Below are 11,296 nucleotides of genomic sequence, written 5' to 3' on the forward strand. Positions count from 1 at the left end.
CCAGTTTGCCTTAGCTCGTACTTTCGGCAGCTCTCGCAGGACAACAAACACCCTCGCCCGGAGCCACCTGAAGTAAATTTTTGTTTTCCGACAAATTTTCCATTCAATTTCCTTCGATTTCTCAGCTAAATCAGCTCCGCAAACACACGCTCGACTTGGACTTTTTTTTTATTTGTTTGATAGACTCTCCTTAGCCTCAGATTCGGGCCAAATTGGGAGGATTTCTTCCATCCAAATCGTTAGTGGGGAGAGTCGTAAATCTTTGAACGAGTTTGCACACAACAACGTTAAAAAAATGATAGGTTAGTCGTCGTGTGAAAGGAAGCAACATAAAAAACGGAACCGATTTTCCGCCGGAATAAAAATCTGGAAAATGCACTTTGAACGGCGATCGCTTGTTGCGAAGGCGAGTGAAGGTGGCGGTTTGCGCATTCAATGTAGCAAGCACTTGACCATTGCTGAAACGAGGGAAAATTCATGTCGGCTAAAGGTTTTAAATGCCGCAAAATGGCACTTTCAATCACGGTTCATCAATTAGGAAATTAATGGCCCTGGTTGGACTCCGGCTTTCGGAAGGCAAATCATACGGTCCTGGTAATAGTTTCCAAAATTGATTGCCGTTTGAAACGCCTCGCTTTAGCCCTGTCATTATTGGGTGAAACTCATTTAACTAAATGCGACGAGCAAATTCTGATAATGCAAGCTCGGTTTGGGCATTTTGCTACAGTGACTCTGTTAAATGCATTGATGGCTTTCTGTTTTGTAAAAAACCTATGAAAACATCAGATGAACAATCATAACTTATGGTGATCCAATAACAATAGACTGTGTAGGGGAATCCATTGAAATTTGTCAAAACATATTTTGACGGTCGCCATATGATATTTACCGACCACATAACCTAAACAACAGGCTGTAAAAACCGAACCAATTAAGAGACTGATTCGAAATAAATAATTAAAAAAATTTAGCACAAGTATGTACTTTGAAAAAATTAATCTAAGTAGAAAACAGATATGAAACTTCCAGTTGAAAAAAAAAAACTTTTTAAGGCGAAGGAAAAAGTTCACAACCCTAGCAGGGCATTATCATTTTTGTCATTTTTGTCATTTTTGTCATTTTTGTCATTTTTGTCATTTTTGTCATTTTTGTAATTTTTGTAATTTTTGTCATTTTTATCATTTTTATCAATTTTGTCAATTTTGTCATGTTCGTCATTTTTGTCATTTTTATCATTTTTGTCTTTTTTGTCATTTTTGCCATTTTTGTAATTTTTGTCAATTTTGTTAATTTAGTCAATTTTGTCATTTTTGTCATTTTTGTTATTTTTGTCATTTTTCTTAGAATTGTTAGTTTGTCATTTTTGAATTTTTGTCATTTTTGTCATTTTTGAATTTTTTGTCATATTTGTCATTTTTGCCATTATTGTCATTTTTGTCATTTTTATCATTTTTATCATTTTTGTTATTTTTGTTATTTTTGTTATTTTTGTTATTTTTGTCATTTTTGTTTTTTTTTGTCATTTTTGTCATTTTTGTCATTTTTTGTCATTTTTGTCTTTTTTGTCATTTTTATCATTTTTATCATTTTTGTCATTTTTGTCATTTTTGTCATTTTTGTCATTTTTGTCATTTTTGTCATTTTTGTCATTTTTGTCATTTTTGTCATTTTTGTCATTTTTGTCATTTTTGTCATTTTTGTCATTTTTGTCATTTTTGTCATTTTTGTCATTTTTGTCATTTATGTCATTTTTGTCATTTTTGTCATTTTTGTCATTTTTGTCATTTTTGTCATTTTTGTCATTTTTATTATTTTTGTCATTTTTGTTTTTTTTTTTATTTTTGTCATTTTTGTCATTTTTGTCATTTTTGTCATTTTTGTCTTTTTTGTCATTTTTGTCATTTTTGTCATTTTTGTTTTTTTTTATTTTTGTCATTTTTGTCATTTTTGTCATTTTTGTCATTTTTGTCTTTTTTGTCATTTTTGTCATTTTTGTCATTTTTGTCATTTTTGTCATTTTTGTCATTTTTGTCATTTTTGTCATTTTTGTCATTTTTGTCATTTTTGTCATTTTTGTCATTTTTGTCATTTTTGTCATTTTTGTCATTTTTGTCATTTTTGTCATTTTTGTCATTTTTGTCATTTTTGTCATTTTTGTCATTTTTGTCATTTTTGTCATTTTTGTCATTTTTGTCAGTTTTGTCATTTTTGTCATTTTTGTCATTTTTGTCATTTTTGTCATTTTTGTCATTTTTGTCATTTTTGTCATTTTTGTCATTTTTGTCATTTTTGTCATTTTTGTCATTTTTGTCATTTTTGTCATTTTTGTCATTTTTGTCATTTTTGTCATTTTTGTCATTTTTGTCATTTTTGTCATTTTTGTCATTTTTGTCATTTTTGTCATTTTTGTCATTTTTGTCATTTTTGTCATTTTTGTCATTTTTGTCATTTTTGTCATTTTTGTCATTTTTATTATTTTTGTCATTTTTGTCATTTTTGTCATTTTTGTCATTTTTGTCATTTTTGTCATTTTTGTCATTTTTTGTCATTTTTGTCATTTTTGTCATTTTTGTCATTTTTGTCATTTTTGTCATTTTTGTCATTTTTGTCATTTTTGTCATTTTTGTCATTTTTGTCATTTTTGTGTCATTTTTGTCATTTTTGTCATTTTTGTCATTTTTGTCATTTTTGTCATTTTTGTCATTTTTGTCATTTTTGTCATTTTTGTCATTTTTGTCATTTTTGTCATTTTTGTCATTTTTGTCATTTTTGTCATTTTTGTCATTTTTGTCATTTTTGTCATTTTTGTCATTTATGTCATTTTTGTCATTTTTGTCATTTTTGTCATTTTTGTCATTTTTGTCATTTTTGTCATTTTTATTATTTTTGTCATTTTTGTTTTTTTTTTATTTTTGTCATTTTTGTCATTTTTGTCATTTTTGTCATTTTTGTCTTTTTTGTCATTTTTGTCATTTTTGTCATTTTTGTTTTTTTTTATTTTTGTCATTTTTGTCATTTTTGTCATTTTTGTCATTTTTGTCTTTTTTGTCATTTTTGTCATTTTTGTCATTTTTGTCATTTTTGTCATTTTTGTCATTTTTGTCATTTTTGTCATTTTTGTCATTTTTGTCATTTTTGTCATTTTTGTCATTTTTGTCATTTTTGTCATTTTTGTCATTTTTGTCATTTTTGTCATTTTTGTCATTTTTGTCATTTTTGTCATTTTTGTCATTTTTGTCATTTTTGTCATTTTTGTCATTTTTGTCATTTTTGTCATTTTTGTCATTTTTGTCAGTTTTGTCATTTTTGTCATTTTTGTCATTTTTGTCATTTTTGTCATTTTTGTCATTTTTGTCATTTTTGTCATTTTTGTCATTTTTGTCATTTTTGTCATTTTTGTCATTTTTGTCATTTTTGTCATTTTTGTCATTTTTGTCATTTTTGTCATTTTTGTCATTTTTGTCATTTTTGTCATTTTTGTCATTTTTGTCATTTTTGTCATTTTTGTCATTTTTGTCATTTTTGTCATTTTTGTCATTTTTGTCATTTTTGTCATTTTTGTCATTTTTGTCATTTTTATTATTTTTGTCATTTTTGTCATTTTTGTCATTTTTGTCATTTTTGTCATTTTTGTCATTTTTGTCATTTTTGTCATTTTTGTCATTTTTGTCATTTTTGTCATTTTTGTCATTTTTGTCATTTTTGTCATTTTTGTCATTTTTGTCATTTTTGTCATTTTTGTCATTTTTGTCATTTTTGTCATTTTTGTCATTTTTGTCATTTTTGTCATTTTTGTCATTTTTGTCATTTTTGTCATTTTTGTCATTTTTGTCATTTTTGTTATTTTTGTCATTTTTGTCATTTTTGTCATTTTTGTCATTTTTGTCATTTTTGTCATTTTTGTCATTTTTGTCATTTTTGTCATTTTTGTCATTTTTGTCATTTTTGTCATTTTTGTCATTTTTGTCATTTTTGTCATTTTTGTCATTTTTGTCATTTTTGTCATTTTTGTCATTTTTGTCATTTTTGTCATTTTTGTCATTTTTGTCATTTTTGTCATTTTTGTCATTTTTGTCATTTTTGTCATTTTTGTCATTTTTGTCATTTTTGTCATTTTTGTCATTTTTGTCATTTTTGTCATTTTTGTCATTTTTGTCATTTTTGTCATTTTTGTCATTTTTGTCATTTTTGTCATTTTTGTCATTTTTGTCATTTTTGTCATTTTTGTCATTTTTGTCATTTTTGTCATTTTTGTCATTTTTGTCATTTTTGTCATTTTTGTCATTTTTGTCATTTTTGTCATTTTTGTCATTTTTGTCATTTTTGTCATTTTTGTCATTTTTGTCATTTTTGTCATTTTTGTCATTTTTGTCATTTTTGTCATTTTTGTCATTTTTGTCATTTTTGTCATTTTTGTCATTTTTGTCATTTTTGTCATTTTTGTAATTTTTGTCATTTTTGTCATTTTTGTCATTTTTGTCATTTTTTTCATTTTTGTCATTTTTGTCATTTTTGTCATTTTTGTCATTTTTATTATTTTTGTCATTTTTGTTTTTTTTATTTTTGTCATTTTTGTCATTTTTGTCATTTTTGTCATTTTTGTCATTTTTGTCATTTTTGTCATTTTTGTCATTTTTGTCATTTTTGTCATTTTTGTCATTTTTGTCATTTTTGTCATTTTTGTCATTTTTGTCATTTTTGTCATTTTTGTCATTTTTGTCATTTTTGTCATTTTTGTCATTTTTGTCATTTTTGTCATTTTTGTCATTTTTGTCATTTTTGTCATTTTTGTCATTTTTGTCATTTTTGTCATTTTTGTCATTTTTGTCATTTTTGTCATTTTTGTCATTTTTGTCATTTTTGTCATTTTTGTCATTTTTGTCATTTTTGTCATTTTTGTCATTTTTGTCATTTTTGTCATTTTTGTCATTTTTGTCATTTTTGTCATTTTTGTCATTTTGTCTTTTTGGTCATTTTTATCATTTTTGTCATTTTTGTCTTCTTTGTCATTGTTTTCATTTTTGTCATTTTTTGTCATTTTTTGTCATTTTTGTCATTTTTTGTCATTTTTGCCATTTTAGTCATTTTTGTCTTTAAGTCATTTTAATCTTTTGTGTCGTTTTTATCATTTTTGTCACTTTTGTCTTTTTTGTCTTTTTTGTCATTGTTTTCATTTTTGTCATTTTTGTCATTTTTTGTCATTTTTGTCATTTTTTGTCATTTTTGCCATTTTTGTCATTTTTGTCTATTAGTGATTTTAATCTTTTTTGTCATTTTTATCATTTTTGTCATTTTTGTCATTTTTGTCATTTTTGTCATTTGTGTTAATTTTGTCATTTTTGTCATTTTTGTCATTTTTGTCATTTTTGTCATTTTTGTCATTTTTGTCATTTTTGTCATTTTTGTCATTCTTGTCATTTTTGTCATTTTTGTCACTTTTGTCATTTTTGTCATTTTTGTCATTTTTATCATTTTTGTCGTTTTTGTCATTTTTGTCATTTTTGTCATTTTTGTCATTTTTGTCATTTTTGTCATTTTTGTCATTTTTGTCATTTTTGTCATTTTTGTCACTTTTTTCATTTTTGTCATTTTTGTCATTTTTGTCATTTTTGTCATTTTTATCATTTTTGTCATTTTTGTCATTTTTGTCATTTTTGTCATTTTTGTCATTTTTGTCATTTTTGTCATTTTTTGTCATTTTTGCCATTTTAGTCATTTTTGTCTTTTAGTCATTTTAATCTTTTGTGTCGTTTTTATCATTTTTGTCACTTTTGACTTTTTTGTCATTGTTTTCATTTTTGTCATTTTTGTCATTTTTTGTCATTTTTGTCATTTTTTGTCATTTTTGCCATTTTTGTCATTTTTGTCTTTTAGTGATTTTAATCTTTTTTGTCATTTTTATCATTTTTGTCATTTTTGTCATTTTTGTCATTTTTGTCATTTGTGTTAATTTTGTCATTTTTGTCATTTTTGTCATTTTTGTCATTTTTGTCATTTTTGTCATTTTTGTAATTTTTGTCATTTTTGTCATTTTAGCCATTTTTGTCATTTTTGTCATTTTTGTCATTTTTGTCATTTTTGTCATTTTTGTCATTTTTGTCATTTTTGTCATTTTTGTCATTTTTGTCATTTTTGTCATTTTTGTCATTTTTGTCATTTTTGTCATTTTTGTCATTTTTGTCATTTTAGTCATTTTAGTCATTTTTGTCATTTTTGTCATTTTTGTCATTTTAGTCATTTTAGTCATTTTTGTCATTTTTGTCATTTTTGTCATTTTTGTCATTTTTGTCATTTTTGTCATTTTTGTCATTTTTGTCATTTTTGTCATTTTTGTCATTTTTGTCATTTTTGTCATTTTTGTCATTTTTGTCATTTTTGTCATTTTTGTCATTTTTGTCATTTTTGTCATTTTTGTCATTTTTGTCATTTTTGTCATTTTTGTCATTTTTGTCATTTTTGTCATTTTTGTCATTTTTGTCATTTTTGTCATTTTTGTCATTTTTGTCATTTTTGTCATTTTTGTCATTTTTGTCATTTTTGTCATTTTTGTCATTTTTGTCATTTTTGTCATTTTTGTCATTTTTGTCATTTTTATCATTTTTGTCATTTTTGTCATTTTTGTCATTTTTGTCATTTTTGTCATTTTTGTCATTTTTTGTCATTTTTACCATTTTAGTCATTTTTGTCTTTTAGTCATTTTAATCTTTTGTGTCGTTTTTATCATTTTTGTCACTTTTGTCTTTTTTGTCATTGTTTTCATTTTTGTCATTTTTGTCATTTTTTGTCATTTTTGTCATTTTTTGTCATTTTTGCCATTTTTGTCATTTTTGTCTTTTAGTGATTTTAATCTTTTTTGTCATTTTTATCATTTTTGTCATTTTTGTCATTTTTGTCATTTTTGTCATTTTTGTCATTTTTGTCATTTTTGTCATTTTTGTCATTTGTGTTAATTTTGTCATTTTTGTCATTTTTGTCATTTTTGTCATTTTTGTAATTTTTGTCATTTTTGTCATTTTAGCCATTTTTGTCATTTTTGTCATTTTTGTCATTTTTGTCATTTTTGTCATTTTTGTCATTTTTGTCATTTTTGTCATTTTTGTCATTTTTGTCATTTTTGTCATTTTAGTCATTTTAGTCATTTTTGTCATTTTTGTCATTTTTGTCATTTTTGTCATTTTTGTCATTTTTGTCATTTTTGTCATTTTTGTCATTTTTGTCATTTTTGTCATTTTTGTCATTTTTGTCATTTTTGTCATTTTTGTCATTTTTGTCATTTTTGTCATTTTTGTCATTTTTGTCATTTTTGTCATTTTTGTCATTTTTGTCATTTTTGTCATTTTTGTCATTTTTGTCATTTTTGTCATTTTTGTCATTTTTGTCATTTTTGTCATTTTTGTCATTTTTGTCATTTTTGTCATTTTTGTCATTTTTGTCATTTTTGTCATTTTTGTCATTTTTGTCATTTTTGTCATTTTTGTCATTTTTGTCATTTTTGTCATTTTTGTCATTTTTGTCATTTTTGTCATTTTTGTCATTTTTGTCATTTTTGTCATTTTTGTCATTTTTGTCATTTTTGTCATTTTTATCATTTTTGTCATTTTTGTCATTTTTGTCATTTTTGTCATTTTTGTCATTTTTTGTCATTTTTGCCATTTTAGTCATTTTTGTCTTTTAGTCATTTTAATCTTTTGTGTCGTTTTTATCATTTTTGTCACTTTTGTCTTTTTTGTCATTGTTTTCATTTTTGTCATTTTTGTCATTTTTTGTCATTTTTGTCATTTTTTGTCATTTTTGCCATTTTTGTCATTTTTGTCTTTTAGTGATTTTAATCTTTTTTGTCATTTTTATCATTTTTGTCATTTTTGTCATTTTTGTCATTTTTGTCATTTTTGTCATTTTTGTCATTTTTGTCATTTTTGTCATTTTTGTCATTTGTGTTAATTTTGTCATTTTTGTCATTTTTGTCATTTTTGTAATTTTTGTCATTTTTGTCATTTTAGCCATTTTTGTCATTTTTGTCATTTTTGTCATTTTTGTCATTTTTGTCATTTTTGTTATTTTTGTCATTTTTGTCATTTTTGTCATTTTTGTCATTTTTGTCATTTTTGTCATTTTTGTCATTTTTGTCATTTTTGTCATTTTTGTCATTTTTGTCATTTTTGTCATTTTTGTCATTTTTGTCATTTTTGTCATTTTTGTCATTTTTGTCATTTTTGTCATTTTTGTCATTTTAGTCATTTTTGTCATTTTTGTCATTTTTGTCATTTTTGTCATTTTTGTCATTTTTGTCATTTTTGTCATTTTTGTCATTTTTGTCATTTTTGTCATTTTTGTCATTTTTGTCATTTTTGTCATTTTTGTCATTTTTGTCATTTTTGTCATTTATGTCATTTTTGTCATTTTTGTCATTTTTGACATTTTTGTCATTTTTGTCATTTTTATCATTTTTGTCATATTTTTAATTTTTGTCATTTTTGTCATTTTTGTCATATTTGTCATTTTTATCGTTTTTATCATTTTTGTCATTTTTGTCATTTTTGTCATTTTTGTCATTTTTGTCATTTTTGTCATTTTTGTCATTTTTGTCATTTTTGTAATTTTTGTCATTTTTGTCATTTTTGTCATTTTTGTCATTTCTGTCATTTTTGTCATTTTTGTCATTTTTGTCATTTTTGTCATTTTTGTCATTTTTGTCATCTTTGTCATTTTTGTCATTTTTGTCATTCTTATAATTTTTGTCATTTTTTAAATTTTTGTCTTTTTGGTCATTTTTATCATTTTTGTCATTTTTGTCTTTTTTGTCATTATTTTCATTTTTGTCATTTTTTGTCATTTTTTGTCATTTTTGCCTATTTAGTCATTTTTGTCTTTTAGTCATTTTAATCTTTTTTGTCATTTTTATCATTTTTGTCTTTTTTGTCATTGTTTTCATTTTTGTCATTTTTGTCATTTTTTGTCATTTTTGTCATTTTTTGTCATTTTTGCCATTTTAGTCATTTTTGTCTTTTAGTCATTTTAATCTTTTGTGTCGATTTTATCATTTTTGTCACTTTTGTCTTTTTTGTCATTGTTTTCATTTTTGTCATTTTTGTCATTTTTTGTCATTTTTGTCATTTTTTGTCATTTTTGTCATTTTTTGTCATTTTTGCCATTTTTGTCATTTTTAGTCATTTTTAGTCATTTTTAATTATTTTTAATCATTTTTAGTCATTTTTAGTCATTTTTAAGTCATTTTTAGTCATTTTTATCATTTTTGTCATTTTTGTCATTTTTATCATTTTTGACATTTTTGTCATTTTTGTCAACCTTTTGGAGTGTGGCTCAAATTCTGACTTTGTACAATTCCAGGAACAAAGAAATGAAAGCAATTGATTCTTTTTTATACTGCCAAATTCAAATCGGTCTGAATTCGACATCCGTCCATGTTCCATTGTTTTCTCAAATATCCAGTGAGCTAATCCAAAACCTTAACTCAAATCGTAAAACATTTTCACCCCTTTCCAGCTGATAAATCACTGGAAAGGGTTAAAATGTTTTACTTCGTCAGAGTCGTTGTAGCAATTTTTGTACACTTTTAAGTTCCTCCACTGGGAGAGTAAGACGCGTAAGTCCAGCACCAAAAAACCTTCCGATGCCGGCAGTTCCACCCGCATATCGCAAATTCACACCCAAACATTTCGCCGTCATTACATGAGGATGGCGAAGGCAGGCCATTTTCCGTGCTCTGCCTGGAAAACAGAACGGGAACAGGCCAGACGGACAGACAGAGAGAAATTTACAGGAGAGCGAAAGAAAGAGAGCGACGAGTCTTGTAAGAAAAAGGAAATATTTTCCCAATGCACCGTCTTGTCCACCCATTAGCCGGATTCAGGGATGGGACAATAAACTCGATCAGAAAACCGCCACCACGAGAGAATTTTGGCAATTTTGCCATTGGGGGAAGTAGGTACTTTCGCCATACATATACTCCCACGCAGGTTTTTTTTCCCTGTAAGTTTTAAGTCATTGGTCAATGCCTTTCAGAAGTTTTTCAAGGAAGATGATTTTCGTTTAGTTTTTTTTTAATAGAGAGTCTAAATGGACTTAGATTCTGAGACTTACCTATCTAGGAAATATCCGACGGATGTCACTGCTTGTCTAGGATCGCCATGTTTCCACTTTTTTCAAGAGAACTGACTGGAAGTCTGGTTCGTAATCCAAAAACCATGTAGCCGATCCGTGTTCCACTTGTTTTCGCTCGATTAGCTTGATTAATCAAATGTAGCGAAAATACAATTTTCCTGACATGGAAAATATCAAATCCAAACCGGTCACAACTGGAAATAGACCGGATTCCCACGGTCTCAATTACACTTCGAGAATATCGATTTCACTGGGCTCAATTTTTTCCTCCTTCAAACTGAATTACAATACACCACGTATGACGGGGTTCTCTCCGAACTTCCTAGAATCCGCTCCGATCGGAACGCACCATTTTTCCCTGCATTTGTTCACTTCCTGAAATTCCTAGGCTCTAGTCTGCCAATCATTATCCGTTTTCACTTCGAGTCGCACCTTCTTCCGGTTATTCGGACCGGAACCACCTTCCGGAGGTTCAATTCCTTACGATTTTCAAATCAAGATTGTTGCAAAATTAATACAGGAAAAAGGTCCTTTCTGCCAAGGAACTCCTCCAACAAATACACTATATCCCTATCTGGAACAGCACACACATCCAAGAACAGCTACAACTAGGCGGCTTCTCCTCGAGGACAACACGGGGTGTGTGATGTTCGCCACTGGACCGAAATGTTTCTACTATCAGCGAAATTTTCGTAGTAGAACTTTGTGACTGCTGCTGGTCAGCCAGAAAAGAGCAGCGAATGTTCCGAATGGAAGGAATCCAGCCAGACACACTCAACTCACCCACCAAACCAACACAAGGACACTCCCAAACTGACGGATTTTCCTTCCTGTTTTTCCCGAGCCGACGGAACACACCAATACACAATCGAAACCCGTGTTCGGATTTACATTTTGGAAAACAAGACCCAAGCAAGTCAATCAACCGCACACTGATGTGCGGAAATGTTGGTGTGTTTTCCACCACAAATGCGGTGATGGATGGCGCAGGGAAATCGAGGAAAACACGGAAAACAGTTAAAAAAACTCACCACCCGCAAGGAACTCACCTAGATACGCGCATCCTTTTTAGGAGCGCGCGCCCCTGGCGGTGGGTTCCTAAACTATGAATACGGTGCTTGTCAGGCGTTTTTTTTTTAGAGAATTATTATACTTTTCCGATTAATACATACAT

General features: G+C 27.2%; 1 protein-coding gene across 2 annotated transcripts in view; it reads right to left on the bottom strand.

The window, feature by feature from the left end:
* LOC129753325 (uncharacterized) overlaps nucleotides 1-10,896 on the bottom strand; it is a 183,677-nt gene extending 172,781 nt beyond the window's left edge. The window contains exon 1 of one of the 2 annotated variants that reach the window (XM_055749137.1): nucleotides 10,102-10,896. The gene's annotated coding sequence lies outside the window, so the exon portion shown is untranslated. The remainder of the gene's footprint in view (nucleotides 1-10,101) is intronic. The other variant, XM_055749130.1, reaches the window with a different exon arrangement.
* Nucleotides 10,897-11,296: the final 400 nt, after the last annotated feature.

This window comes from Uranotaenia lowii, chromosome 3, assembly GCF_029784155.1.
Source record: "Uranotaenia lowii strain MFRU-FL chromosome 3, ASM2978415v1, whole genome shotgun sequence".
Taxonomy (NCBI): domain Eukaryota; kingdom Metazoa; phylum Arthropoda; class Insecta; order Diptera; family Culicidae; genus Uranotaenia; species Uranotaenia lowii.